This window comes from Capsicum annuum, chromosome 4 (assembly GCF_002878395.1).
Source record: "Capsicum annuum cultivar UCD-10X-F1 chromosome 4, UCD10Xv1.1, whole genome shotgun sequence".
In the NCBI taxonomy this organism is placed as follows: Eukaryota; Viridiplantae; Streptophyta; class Magnoliopsida; order Solanales; family Solanaceae; genus Capsicum; species Capsicum annuum.
This window is the reverse complement of record NC_061114.1, coordinates 132042715-132055066: the sequence shown is the minus strand read 5'-3', so window position 1 is coordinate 132055066 and position 12352 is coordinate 132042715. Positions and strand designations below refer to the sequence as shown.

The window sequence follows — 12352 nt, the reverse complement described above, 5'->3', positions numbered from 1 at the left end:
GGATTAATGCTTCATTTCTATTTCTATGGCCGATGATCATAGAAGCCCCTTTACCATTTTGTATAAATGGGCAATTCTATTTGTACAGATAAGGTAGAGGGGCGCATTTAATCCTTTTTTATCTATTAGTTTTTAGCTCTTATCTTTGGCGTAGGGTAGAGCAATTTGGTAGCTTGCAAGGCTCATAACCTTGAGGTCACAGGTTCAAATCCTATCTCTGCAACATCTTTTTTTTCCAAACTATTTTAGGGTTGACTCTGGTAACTAGTAATTAATTCCTACCTTTCACTTTTTGGGGGTGGAAGGCAAAATAAAACATGTGGGGGGGGGGGGGATAGAATCACTACACTATCATGGCCAACTATACCAAATCCTTAATTTAAGGATATATTTAATTCTATTTATTTTATTAAAAAAAGTAATAGTAAAAAAATAACTTTGTCTTGGATCTTGGGTGGATAGCAGGAATCGAACCAACATCTTCTCCTTGGATAAGAAAAATTTTACCATTCGACCATATCCACATTTTTTTGTTCTTGATACACAATATGTACCCATATACATGATATATAATTGGATCTTATTTGTGCAGTGCCGAGACACATATTCTCTTCAGAATGATTCTAATTATTTTTTTAATTAAGAAGTTTGACCCCCTCTAATTTTTGTGTCTTCTTTCTTTGATTTGCATTTTCTTTTGGGACTTAGATTCAAATTTAATCTGTCTCACAACCGAGAAAATTTAGGGGGCCATTTGGGGTTTTCAACAAATAGGTTCAAGAGATGAGAGAATTAAGGATACCCACCAGAAAGACTAATCCAATACATAAGGATGTATCAGAAAATAAAACATTTTTGTTACTTGACCAGCCATTAGGAGAAGCAAATACAACGGGTACGCTAATCAATAAGATTAATGAAGTAACAACTAATACATAAACAACCAATTGGAAAGAAAGAGTCATGCTTTTAATTCTCCAAGCTACCAACAAATGAACTATATACCATTTGATCCCTCTATCAACCAAAAAATCTTAATTGTGAGAAAATATGTCATCAAGGTATTTTACTTAATCATGAATCCATTGATTCTATATGACTTATTACTGATCCCTCTTTCGCAATTCATTCATACATGGAGTGGGGTGGGGAGAAATGGAATTTTCTTTTTCTTTCTTCTACGTATGATGAAGGGAGTGCTAGTTCCATAAAATGCATTATTTAGTCAAGAAATGAGAAAGATTGACCAATCTCATCATATGTTATTTCATATGAATATGCCCTCTAACTTGAACTTCCTGACTTCCTAGGGTTTCCACAGTCTAACTAGACTTCTCATGAGTTAACTCTGGCTTATATACTAAAGGATGTAACTTTGAACTCAACTCTAAAGGAAGTGACTTCAGGGTTGGAACATTAGAGTAGAGGCGGGCATTGAATCCATGAATGTTTGGATTGAATACCTTGAGACTTGAAACAGAATCTTAGTCTACAGAAACTAATATTGGTTTGTAGGTTTTATACCTTATCTTCCCTTAGCTGAAGTTGAATGGGATTCCTAAGTCGAATGAATAATCTCCAAAATCTTTACAGATCTCAAGCTCAATACTACTTGAGGTTCAAACTATCTTGATTCCAGTATTGAAAAAACTTTTTTGAGCAAGATATGGGCTTTAGAAGCAGGGATTACGAATGGGCTAGTCTTTTGTGACTATCTTTCCCCCATACCAAGAGATGGGATATTATCTACTTGCTTCTTGAAAATTGACAGTTAGGCCTAAGGTCGCGTTAACTAAATATTATGACTTCTGGATTTCCTAACTAAATAGAGAAAGCTAGAATTCTGACCTACTTCCAACTTCAAAAAGGTCTAGTCTAATCTTCCCGATTGGTATCTTGTAGAGGTTTACTTTAGCAAGGAATTAAAGTTTGCTGTAAAAATGGGGTACACTATTCTCCCAATGAAAGGATACCTCTTTAACAAGAGCTCATTCTAGAAGTTTTGCCTAGAGGTGAAAAGGAAAGGGGCATTGGTGCTTATGCAGGGTCGGGTTAAATGAGTTCTGCGGGTAAGGAATTTGGTGAAAGATCCAGTTGATGCCATTGATGTAAGAAATGCATCTAGAATAGATTGATCTAAATGTTGAATCATAAGTGGGAGAGATAGTGCTTCCTTTTCCACTTTATAGGTCTACTTCATTCACTACTACTTATGCCTTATAGCATAGCAATAAAAATAAGCTTCTTCTGGGACCGAAACATGGATACCAAAAAGTTTTGACTTACCACCACACCTTACTTTTCATTTATTACTATTACGTTCTGCCCTTACATCATAAAAGTAAGGTTTAAGCTATAGAACTAGATACGTAAGGTAAAGAAAGGAGAGAAAAACCTTACTTCTCTGGTGAGGCATAAGAAATAGCAAACAATCTCTAATGTTGTAGTTTAGTGATCCATTGTCTAACATATTTTGTATCGTGTTCGTATTCACTGCCAAGGTAGATCTTTTTCTTTGCCTTGAAAGATATTGCGTATCCAGAGATAGATAGATATTCGTCTTGGGTGGCTGAGTATTATGTAAAATGTACCACGAAGGATCCTATCTGATAGAAGAAAAAGAAGGAGTAGGAGTAGGATCTAGCCCTAGGGGTATAATCGCAGTTAAAAAATTCATTCATGCCACAATAATCTATATCGAAGGGCAGCTTTGTTGATGCATTCCTCTTGAGAATAAAGAAGAAGAGAAATCTTCTTGTTAACTGGAAAATTTTGTCACATAGATCTTTTATTTCACTGAAATTTGTTAATTACATACGTATTTATGATGGAAAAAATCTTGTTCATTGTAAGATTACTGAAGGAGAAGTTGGTCATAAATTTTGAGAGTATGCTTCGACATGGAAATGAAGAACTTTGAGAAAAAATATGGGGCTGGGAATAAAAAGGAGGAAAAAGTAAAGTCTAAATGCTTATGGCACGAAAAATAAATCCAATTTCGGTAAGACTTGATCTAAATCATAGTTCAAATTCAAGTTGGTTTAGTGAGGGCAACCACAAAAGTCACCGACTTCGTCAGTCTTATAGTTCTCCCATATTAGAATATCAAAGCAGTACATTGCAGATGCCCGGGGTGGACACGACTTCTTCTAAGTCTAGAAGACCATTGGAAGATACCTAGGACTATAGTATGTCATGAAAAAAGCACACTAGATGGATGTGATTTGACTGTGTATTTAGGGTATAGTTTAATGTAGATATCATGAATATGAGGTACAAGATACCAGGTCCAGAAACCCAGACAACCATTCCCCTCTGTTCCAATCGCTAGTGCATCCAGGGCACCGGTGCCCAGCTCAGTTGGAGAGGACTAGCCTGATCTGAGAAGTACTAATTTGGTTTGGATAGACTTCATTCAAGAATACTACCTCCTCAGGAATCAATAAGAAAATAAGTGCTAAGTTTTAGATCAGTGAATAAGCCAAAAGGAAAGTTAGAAAGAAACCTTTCTCGCTAAGAGCCTAAAGTGCACTATGCTTCACTTTAACAAATCAAAGTTTTTGGTGGAACTAGTAAACCACACGAGATGGTTAGATGCATGGGATGGAGGGCTTGTAACTGCAGCTACACTGTGGAAGGGAAGGAGCCTAAATCAACCCCCTTCATTTTTTCTTTGAAAAAAGTAGTAAAGAGTAAGAAAATTAAACTCTCGAATGAAACTAAGCAGCTACCGACCGCTCTGATGTGCCCTTGACCTATTTTAATGTGGACAAAAAACTTATATCTAAAGTCGAGCCTAGTTTAAGCTGTCAAACAAGAGATTATTAAACAAAAGAAAAACTACTAGTAGGGATTTGGATGAAGTCTCGCTCAGTAAAGAGAGTCATGGGATTCGTAAAACATAAGAAGAGCCACTTAAAGTATGATGGGGAAATGGATGTTGCATTTTGAATTTGTCTCTCGAGATCCACCACAGGATGAGTTTGAGAGTCATGTGATGTGTGACTATCCAGCATGGTTCAAAGAGAACTTTTAGTCTGCTCTGGTGAATGGAAGCCCCCCTATCGAGCAACAAGGAGAAACTCTTCCCGCGGTGGAGTCACCATTAACACTATTATTATTATGGTAAATTAGTGTATTAAGATGTCAATCTGAGATCTTATTTGGGTTCGATACATCTACCTACGAGACTCACCTTTGGCTTTCATCTCGATAGGTGTATTATTATACATTTTTCCAAAAGAATATTAATTTATTTTTTTCTTCACCATCGACCACAATGATTGAAATAACATAAAAAATCTAGACCGGTAAAGAAGAAGTGCCGGTGGGGAGCATTTGGGAAAGTCAGTCTAATCGGGTGTCTTTATTTAAGCAATGGTACAAAATAAGAAAGAAATGAAGTGAGAGGATCGGGGGTAGGGAAAAGAGTTGAGTTGATCAGCCTCAACAAATGGGAGAAGCAAAATGAAATCAGGATTTTGCCAAAAAAAAAGCAAGGATATGGATACCATGACCAATCACCATCTTTAAAGAAGAATCTTTCTAAATCAGTTTGTGTCAACGGGGCCTTCAAGCATCTGAAATATCCCGAGATTGAAAATGCCATAGCGTTCCTAATATAAAATGGCAAATCCTTTAGAAAAATAAACTTATTCAAGTTCTTTTTCCCTAAGAAGTCTCGCTTCGATCACCCGATGAATCATCTACCTAAAAGGACCCTCTCCGCAGTTCGCCCTTCCTTGAATTATTATGCAATACTTATTGAATACAAAGAAGAAAATATATTTCGACCCCATTGTAGTTCTTAATCATTTCGTAGCGTCAGTCATTGCTGAACTATCTATGATTGGGGTATATAATGCACAGGGAAGAATCTTAGATAAAATAATACGTTCTTGTATCGCTTTATTTTGTAGAAAGCTCGACCAGTGAAAAAAGTGTTTCGCTGCAGCCAAAAATTGGGCGAACAACTTTATTCGCCAAGCGAATAATCTTCGCTTCGCAGGAACAACAAAAACCACCATCTCACTCTTTCCTTTCTTTGGTGCTACCTTTTTTTTCAAGGGATGGGGTGTATAATAACCTATTTTTAAGGATATCCGGGAATAACTCCTAGATCAATTAAGGAGAAAATGCCAGAACCTCATGGGTAAGGATAAGTTAATTTAATTAATAGAGAAATTCATAAACCTAACTAAAATAGGAGAATTGATAAGGGGAATAGAGATGATGATAGAGATCAAAATGAGAAATAGAAGAATTCCATTACAGGTACAACTATTATTAGAACGAAATGAAAAAAAAATCTTTGTTGTATAATTGAACAAACACTAATACCTTAATTAATTCGGTCAAGATCAAATCTATTTATCAAAGTGCTTCTCCGATTGCTCAAGACACCTCTTTTCAACCGAGGAACAAAACAAGATCATTTCGTTCCATTTTTAGTAAAATAGTGAAGTATATTACATTAGTAATAAAAAAGGGTGGATGGAACTCGTATATGTTGTTCAGGTTGATTAGAAGGTGCAGAAATAGCTAGATCTGAATGCGGAAAGTATGGAAAAACATCTTGTAATATATTTAACTAGAAAATAGATTATGCTCCTGCGAAAGTATCTACTCGATACAGAGTCTTAGGTGTCAAAATGTGGATTTCATATAGTCAAAAAAGGATGATGTGCTATATCTAAAATGTACAAAATTTAGTAAATATCATAAAGGCATATGTATTAGGGCTTGCAAATCGGACGGTACACAACTTGGTTTTGGAAAATATGGCACCCAAAGTTGTAGAGCTGGTCATCTTTCATATCAAGCCGTTGAAGCAGTGCGTCATGTAATAATATGACACTTCATTAGTTCTATGAGCATGCATTTCTGAAGAAATGGTAAGATATGGGTAAGAGTTCTCATAGATATCCCTATTACACAGATACCTACAGAAGTAAGAATGGGAAGAGGAAAAGAAAATCCTACGGGTTTGATTGCTTGCATGTCCAGGGGAAAAATCCTATGTAAAATGGATGGTGTGAGTTTTTCAAATTCTCGACAAGCTGCTACATTAGTGGTGCATAAACTTTGTTCATCAACTAAGTTTTTTCAGTGGTCGTAATCTCATTAATCTGACCCAAATTAGTACATGCCAGTTTTATTTCACCGGATTGAAAGAGCCATCAATCACTATTATTTCGTTCTTTACTCTTATTTCTTTCTTAGAAAAGAAATTGCGTCCATTCTCCCTTTTTTGATCCCATGCTTTCCATTGGTCAACAACCAAAAAAAGTGCTCTATACTTATTCACTACTAGTATATGGAAGGTGGAAGAAATTCAGTCTTTCTTTTTGGGAGCCGAGCAGTCAAAGAATGAACCAAACCAAATGATTGTTCTAGAATGGCTATTCCTCACAATTTCTCCTTGTGATGCAGTGGAACCATGAAAATTAGGATCTCAAGACCCAGAAACACCTATAATGCAAGGAATAAGGAACTTACGTCATGATGTCTTTTTCTTCGTTATACTGATTTTTTGATTTTCATATCATGGATCTTGGGTCACACTTTATGACATTTCCACTTTTAAAAAAATCCAATCCTTTAAAGGATTGTTCATGGAACTACTATTGAGATTCTTCGGACCATATTTCCTAGTATCATCCCCTTGTTCATTACTACATCATCATTTGCTCTGTTATACTCAATGGATGAGGTAGTAATAGATCCAGCCATTACTATAAAAGCTATTGGAAATTAATGGTATTGGAGTGAACCTATTCATGAGGGTGATTAAAGTATAATGAAATGACTTAAAGTTAAATATGGGTCGCGATGCATCTGGCTTACCGGTAATCTCTCATTTCTATTGTTGAGAGACTTTAATAACTATAGCATGCCATAAATGGGGAGTTAAGGTGGTTAGACCTAAACCTAAAAATGCTCCCAGCATAGGAGCCTATGGTTTCATTCTTGTTATTGTTGGAGGGACATATCCCTCTTCTCATTATGGAATGATATACGAGAAATAGATGCCTAGCCTTTAATATCCAATAACGGCACTGAATTAGTAAATTTAATGGCACCTTAGCAGTGGTATACATATTTGGACCTAACAACCGGCCTAGTAACATTTCAAAATGGGGGATCCCCATTGGAAATAACCACTATAGTAGTTGCAGAACTACTGGTCTGGTAAAGAAGCGGAAAGCAACTTAACTGGTTGGAAAGGACAACCTCTTGTTCCTACTTCTCTTTCTTTACTTCAAGGATGGAGGTCCTACGGTAGATAATAGAATGAATAATAAAGATGACCGAAGGGGACCAACGCTTCTACTCCTTCACCGAGGAGCTGTTCTTGCTAAAAGAAAGGGATGTTGTGAATGGTGGGAGGTCATAGAGAATTGACCTATTCATAGAGTGATCCTATGATCGATACATGATATAGACTATATCATTCTTTATTATATTCTATTTTTGGAAAAAAAGGGTGACTCAACTTCTCAGCTAGAGTTGGTTGTGGGACCTGTTAGAATAATGTATCCGAAAAGACTAGTATTGCTTATTCCTTGATTATTCAAGAAATTGAATTACCTGAGTTAACCGAGAAAGTTTTAGTAAAAATTTTGAACGTAGAATGACTCTTTCTAGCATCTCACTCTTCGTGCAAAGAGTCATTCTTTCTGGCATCTATCTAATACCAGTCAAGAGTTGCCATTGGATGAACTTTCGTCAATTGTCTTTCTAATTTGGTTTCCAAGAAGTGTCAACCATAAAAAGATCTTGTCCTTTAAAGATTGATTTGATAATTGCTTAAGTAAGGTAGTCGCTTCATTTTTTCTCTTGATAGAAATATCATAAGTGAAGAAAGAAGTTTATGTAGGTTGGATCCTAGTGTAGATAAATTCTATCCAACTTTACTGATTGAATCGATTCTTTCACTTTGTCGAACTCAAAATGGATTCTCTCTTTACCAAGAAAAGAAGATAAGGTATTTTGGCAATATAAGGCATATTACTAATTGATTCTTTGGCCATTTTGTGTTCGAATTCTAAATCAGCATGGCACAATTGGATGCTTTGAACAATAGAACACGAAGAAGAAGATGAAAAAACGTTATGATGAGCTTGATCAGAGAAAAGGTTATGATGATGATCTATTTAAGTCGATTATTTCTAAGATCTACTTCCAGTTTTTTCTTATGTAGGGGAAAAACCTTAAAATCTGAAGTTTTACGCTTAAGGGAAGAAATGTTCTAGGTGGATGCATGACTTGGGACTCCCAGAATTTTTATACAAGATGAGCCTACAGAAGTGCCAATCAACCAAGCCACTAGGTTTTAAAATAGGGTGTGATCCCTGGATCTAGTGGCCGATGAATCACTAATCAAAGAGCATATTTTGGTGAGATTCTTCATCGATCTAATGGCCGGTGAATCACTAATCAAAGAGTGAGTAACCGCCAGGTTTAATGATTTGGTGGGATCTACAAATGTACTGGCTGGTGAACCGCTTCTTCTTCTTCCCAAAAGATTCAAACAAAACCAAGCTTGGATGGAGCTGAAAAAGATTTGGTCAGCAAATACAATGGTCAAAGGCTTTATTATTGAGAAAGTAAAAGGAGGTTATTCAATAGCCATCGCAGGTTTCATTACTTTTCTTCCATTCCATCATAGAAGTAAAAGGATATCGAATGGTCGATTCACCATTGAGAACATTAAACCTAAAAAGACTAATGTTGTCATGCGGATCTCTCTATGAATAGAAAAGGGGTGCTTTGGATCGAGAGTAACCACTAGTGATAGGGCAAAAATAGGAAGAAGGACAAAGGAAAGATCGACGCCTCCATTAAGATTTAAAACTAGTTGTCTACTTTCAGGAAATGTTTGGAACAGAGAACTTACAATAATAGAATGTCATATTTTCCAAAGATTGAGGAACAAGAAGAGGTCTATTAAGAAATAGATTTATTCTAGAGAAAATCTTAACAGTTACATCCAATCACAAACTACACAAAATTTGCCCCTTTTTATGTAGATTTACCCATCACAGAGTTACATGAAGGAAGAGAACAAACTTCATATATCTCTTTCTTACTCAATATAGAAACAAGATCGGACGTTACCCCGGTTAGTCTCCATTTTTGTGAAATTATTCCTCAAGCAAGGCAGTCGATAAGTCATCGAAGGGTTTGTGTGAATAATGGAATGGTTAACGTTACTCATTTTAAACTCATATAATATCTTTTAAAGATATAATGTGAGAACCTGCAGTGAAGAAATAAGGAGATCCTTCTATATCAGAATCTCAATTGAGAAAAAATAGAAAAATTCCTGTATCATCCATGGAGAAGAACCAAAATAGAATGGTTCCACCTACTCAAAACTAAGAAGGGATATGGCCTACTACTAAAATCCTGATTTTTGCAACAGTTGTGTTGTTCTATGCAATAAGAAAACTTAGAAAGAACAAAGAAGTTTGGATCTAAAAAAGTATGCTTAGGTAGTTCTTCCGCTGAGCACAATAGAATGAAGAGGAATTTGTATCATTTTAAATCCCTATTCTTATCAAAGAGAAGGAATGAGAAAAACCAAAATATTCCTAGACAAACAAGAATTCTTATAGTTTACAAGACTTATTTATATAGTAATTCGACCTATTGCTCTGCATCCCCCCATTAGTTTACTAAAATTTTCAAAATAAAAAGGATCGAACTACCTACTCATTATTCCTAGGTGAATCCTAAAAAACCAAAAGTTGTGGTATCTTATGGATCTAACATAGGTCACATACCTCACGACATAAGATTGAAAGATCCAAATCTTCTTCTTTGGAGCAGAAAGGGACATGGCAAAAATATATAAATATCGGCATAGTCACTCATAGGGACATATCTATCAGGATAGAGAATAGTCTAGGCCAATTCATAGATAGATCTCTCTCCATATAGATAGGTATCTCCGTGGATAGACATAAATATAGGGATCCATCTAGATCTTGATTCACTATTTCCATATTGCTTTATTTTCTTATTGATTGCCTTTTTTTAGTTTTGATGAAAAGTTTTACTTTTTAATCTTAATGTAGAAGCGTTCAGCAACTTGACTCTAATGAAAGGAAACATCATTTTTTTCATTCTTTTCTTATGAGGTCGTGTACAACAACCTTAACCGCACAATCTTGGGCGGGGCCTACCTCCATCCCTAGAGGAGCTATATGAGGCAGAATCTCAACGTATGATTTTGAAGCTGAGCCTTTCCAGCAATGGGGCCTAGGGACCGATATTATAATTGGCTTACGTAGGGCAGCCAGCCTACTTCGGGCACCTGTACGGATTAATGTGTGAGACCTTGATCCACAAACTAACGCATGGGACTCACCCTTTACTTGGGAATAAAGAGAGGAAACATAGCATGTCATAAGACCAAAGCGAGGGTTGGAACCCTACTTCGAGAGGGACGCCTCACGAGTATGGCTTTTAGAGATGAGACTTTTTGGTGAAGCCAATTCAATTTCACGTCACCAAACCCTCCAATTAATGAGAAGGCCCTATAGAGTAAAGGGAAACGTGTACATTGTCACACTCCTTACCTTCCAAAGGTGCCTATAGGATGGGTCAGACGCAGTACAACGACAATTGGGGAGTAGGTTTTTCACTCGACGAAGGACAGAGACGGCCATGTCAAGGCAGACCATAATCTGTAGGCAATAATAGCGAGACCTAGGTAAGAAACCCAATTGGGTGTCAAAGGATCCACAGTACCTACAGCCTCCTGGACTTAATATTCATTATTTTGGAAAGTGAAAGGAAGGAATCTTTTTTCTGCAATGGAAAAAAAAAGAGCTAATTTAACTTTGTAAAAACTAATGATACATCCAATAACAATGATTTATGCCTAAAATGTGTTGCTAGATCTCTGCTCTAGAAAGCTATACAGGCAACAACGAACGCGCTTTGACCCTGAGTTTCCCTTTCATTACTTCTTTCACAATGAGAGAACTGTGTCTGCGTCAGTCGAAGTGGTGGTTAATTTTCTTTAAATAAAGGTCCATTGAACCCCTATTTGAAAGGGAGAAAAGCAGAGTTGTTGTACACCCTAAGGTCTTTTCCCACAGAAAAAGCGGCTAACTACCTACAAATTTTGACCTGTACCCTTTTATTGCAAATAGTTGCTTCTTGATGTACTTTATCATATAAAGGCCAAAGTAGGCCAAAACGGACAAAGTAATTGGTTTTGTTTTGGCATCGCATTCGAATACTTTATCTTAAAAATCAAATTCCTGAGGATTGGCCTCTGCTAGCCAATTTACTGAGTAAGTTAGTAAGTGATTGAGGGATACCTCTGCCAAACTCTTACCATAGACTGGCTTCAACAGGTGTTAAAGTGAATCTGATTCTTTGATTCAATTACTTTTCCAATTCCAACCCCGCGCGTGGACGTAGAAAAGTGTATGAATGGTATATGCAATATTGGGGATGGAAAAGGGAAATTTATTTAGTATAGTTAGCTAGAAAGCACTAGCTAGGCAAGTCATACAGGATATGTTTTTCCACACATTGGCTTAATTCTACCTTCCACATCCAATTCTTCCTTCATTATGAGGCCCAACCTTATTGTGAAACTAAACTCACGCCTTATTGCGTTACAAAATTCACTCAAGCTAGGACGCCTTCTAGTCGTACTAACAGCTTGAAGTCGTGTCTTAAAGGCTTGCCACCAACATGAAACCTAGGAATAGTACTAAGACATTTTGTTTCCATTTTTTTGTTAAAAGCATCGCATAGTATAGTGATAGTACCCGATCCACAGCTGTGGAGTCCGCCTTCCCTTGAAAACACCTTCCAGAGTGGAGGGTTATAGTACATATGTACACTAAGGAATATTATTAGAAAGACATATGTATAAAGTGCATATATACTATATCTTCAAAATAAAATAGATCCTTGTTTGGGTGTTTTGGTGGTGCCCTATCTGGTTTACTATCATCTTTTCACCACCAATAGACTACTTTAGCACACCAAATGGCACCACCATAGTATTTGGCTTGGCTCCCTTGTGCTCTAGTCTACACTCCCTTGTGAGTCACCACCCTCATGTTCTACTCTACTATAAATAAACAAAACTATTATAGATAGACTAGAATATTAATTATGTCAAACTATTCGATTGAATACAATCTCTGATTTCAATGACACGAAAAAGGGATATATTCAAAGAATAAAATATACTGCTAGAGTATTTGAAAGCATTTGCAAAGACGACAACGGGCATAGTCGATCATAGATCCCACATGATGAATTGTACCCTCACCCAACCTTGTCTCTCACTTTTCCACTTGAGTTGATCTAACTTTTG

The 12352-nt window shown here is 36.5% G+C and overlaps 2 pseudogenes; both read left to right on the top strand.

Moving 5' to 3' along the window:
- Positions 1 to 8144: 8144 nt before the first annotated feature.
- LOC124897985 lies at positions 8145 to 8756 on the top strand (annotated as a pseudogene).
- LOC124897984 lies at positions 8753 to 9859 on the top strand (annotated as a pseudogene).
- Positions 9860 to 12352: the final 2493 nt, after the last annotated feature.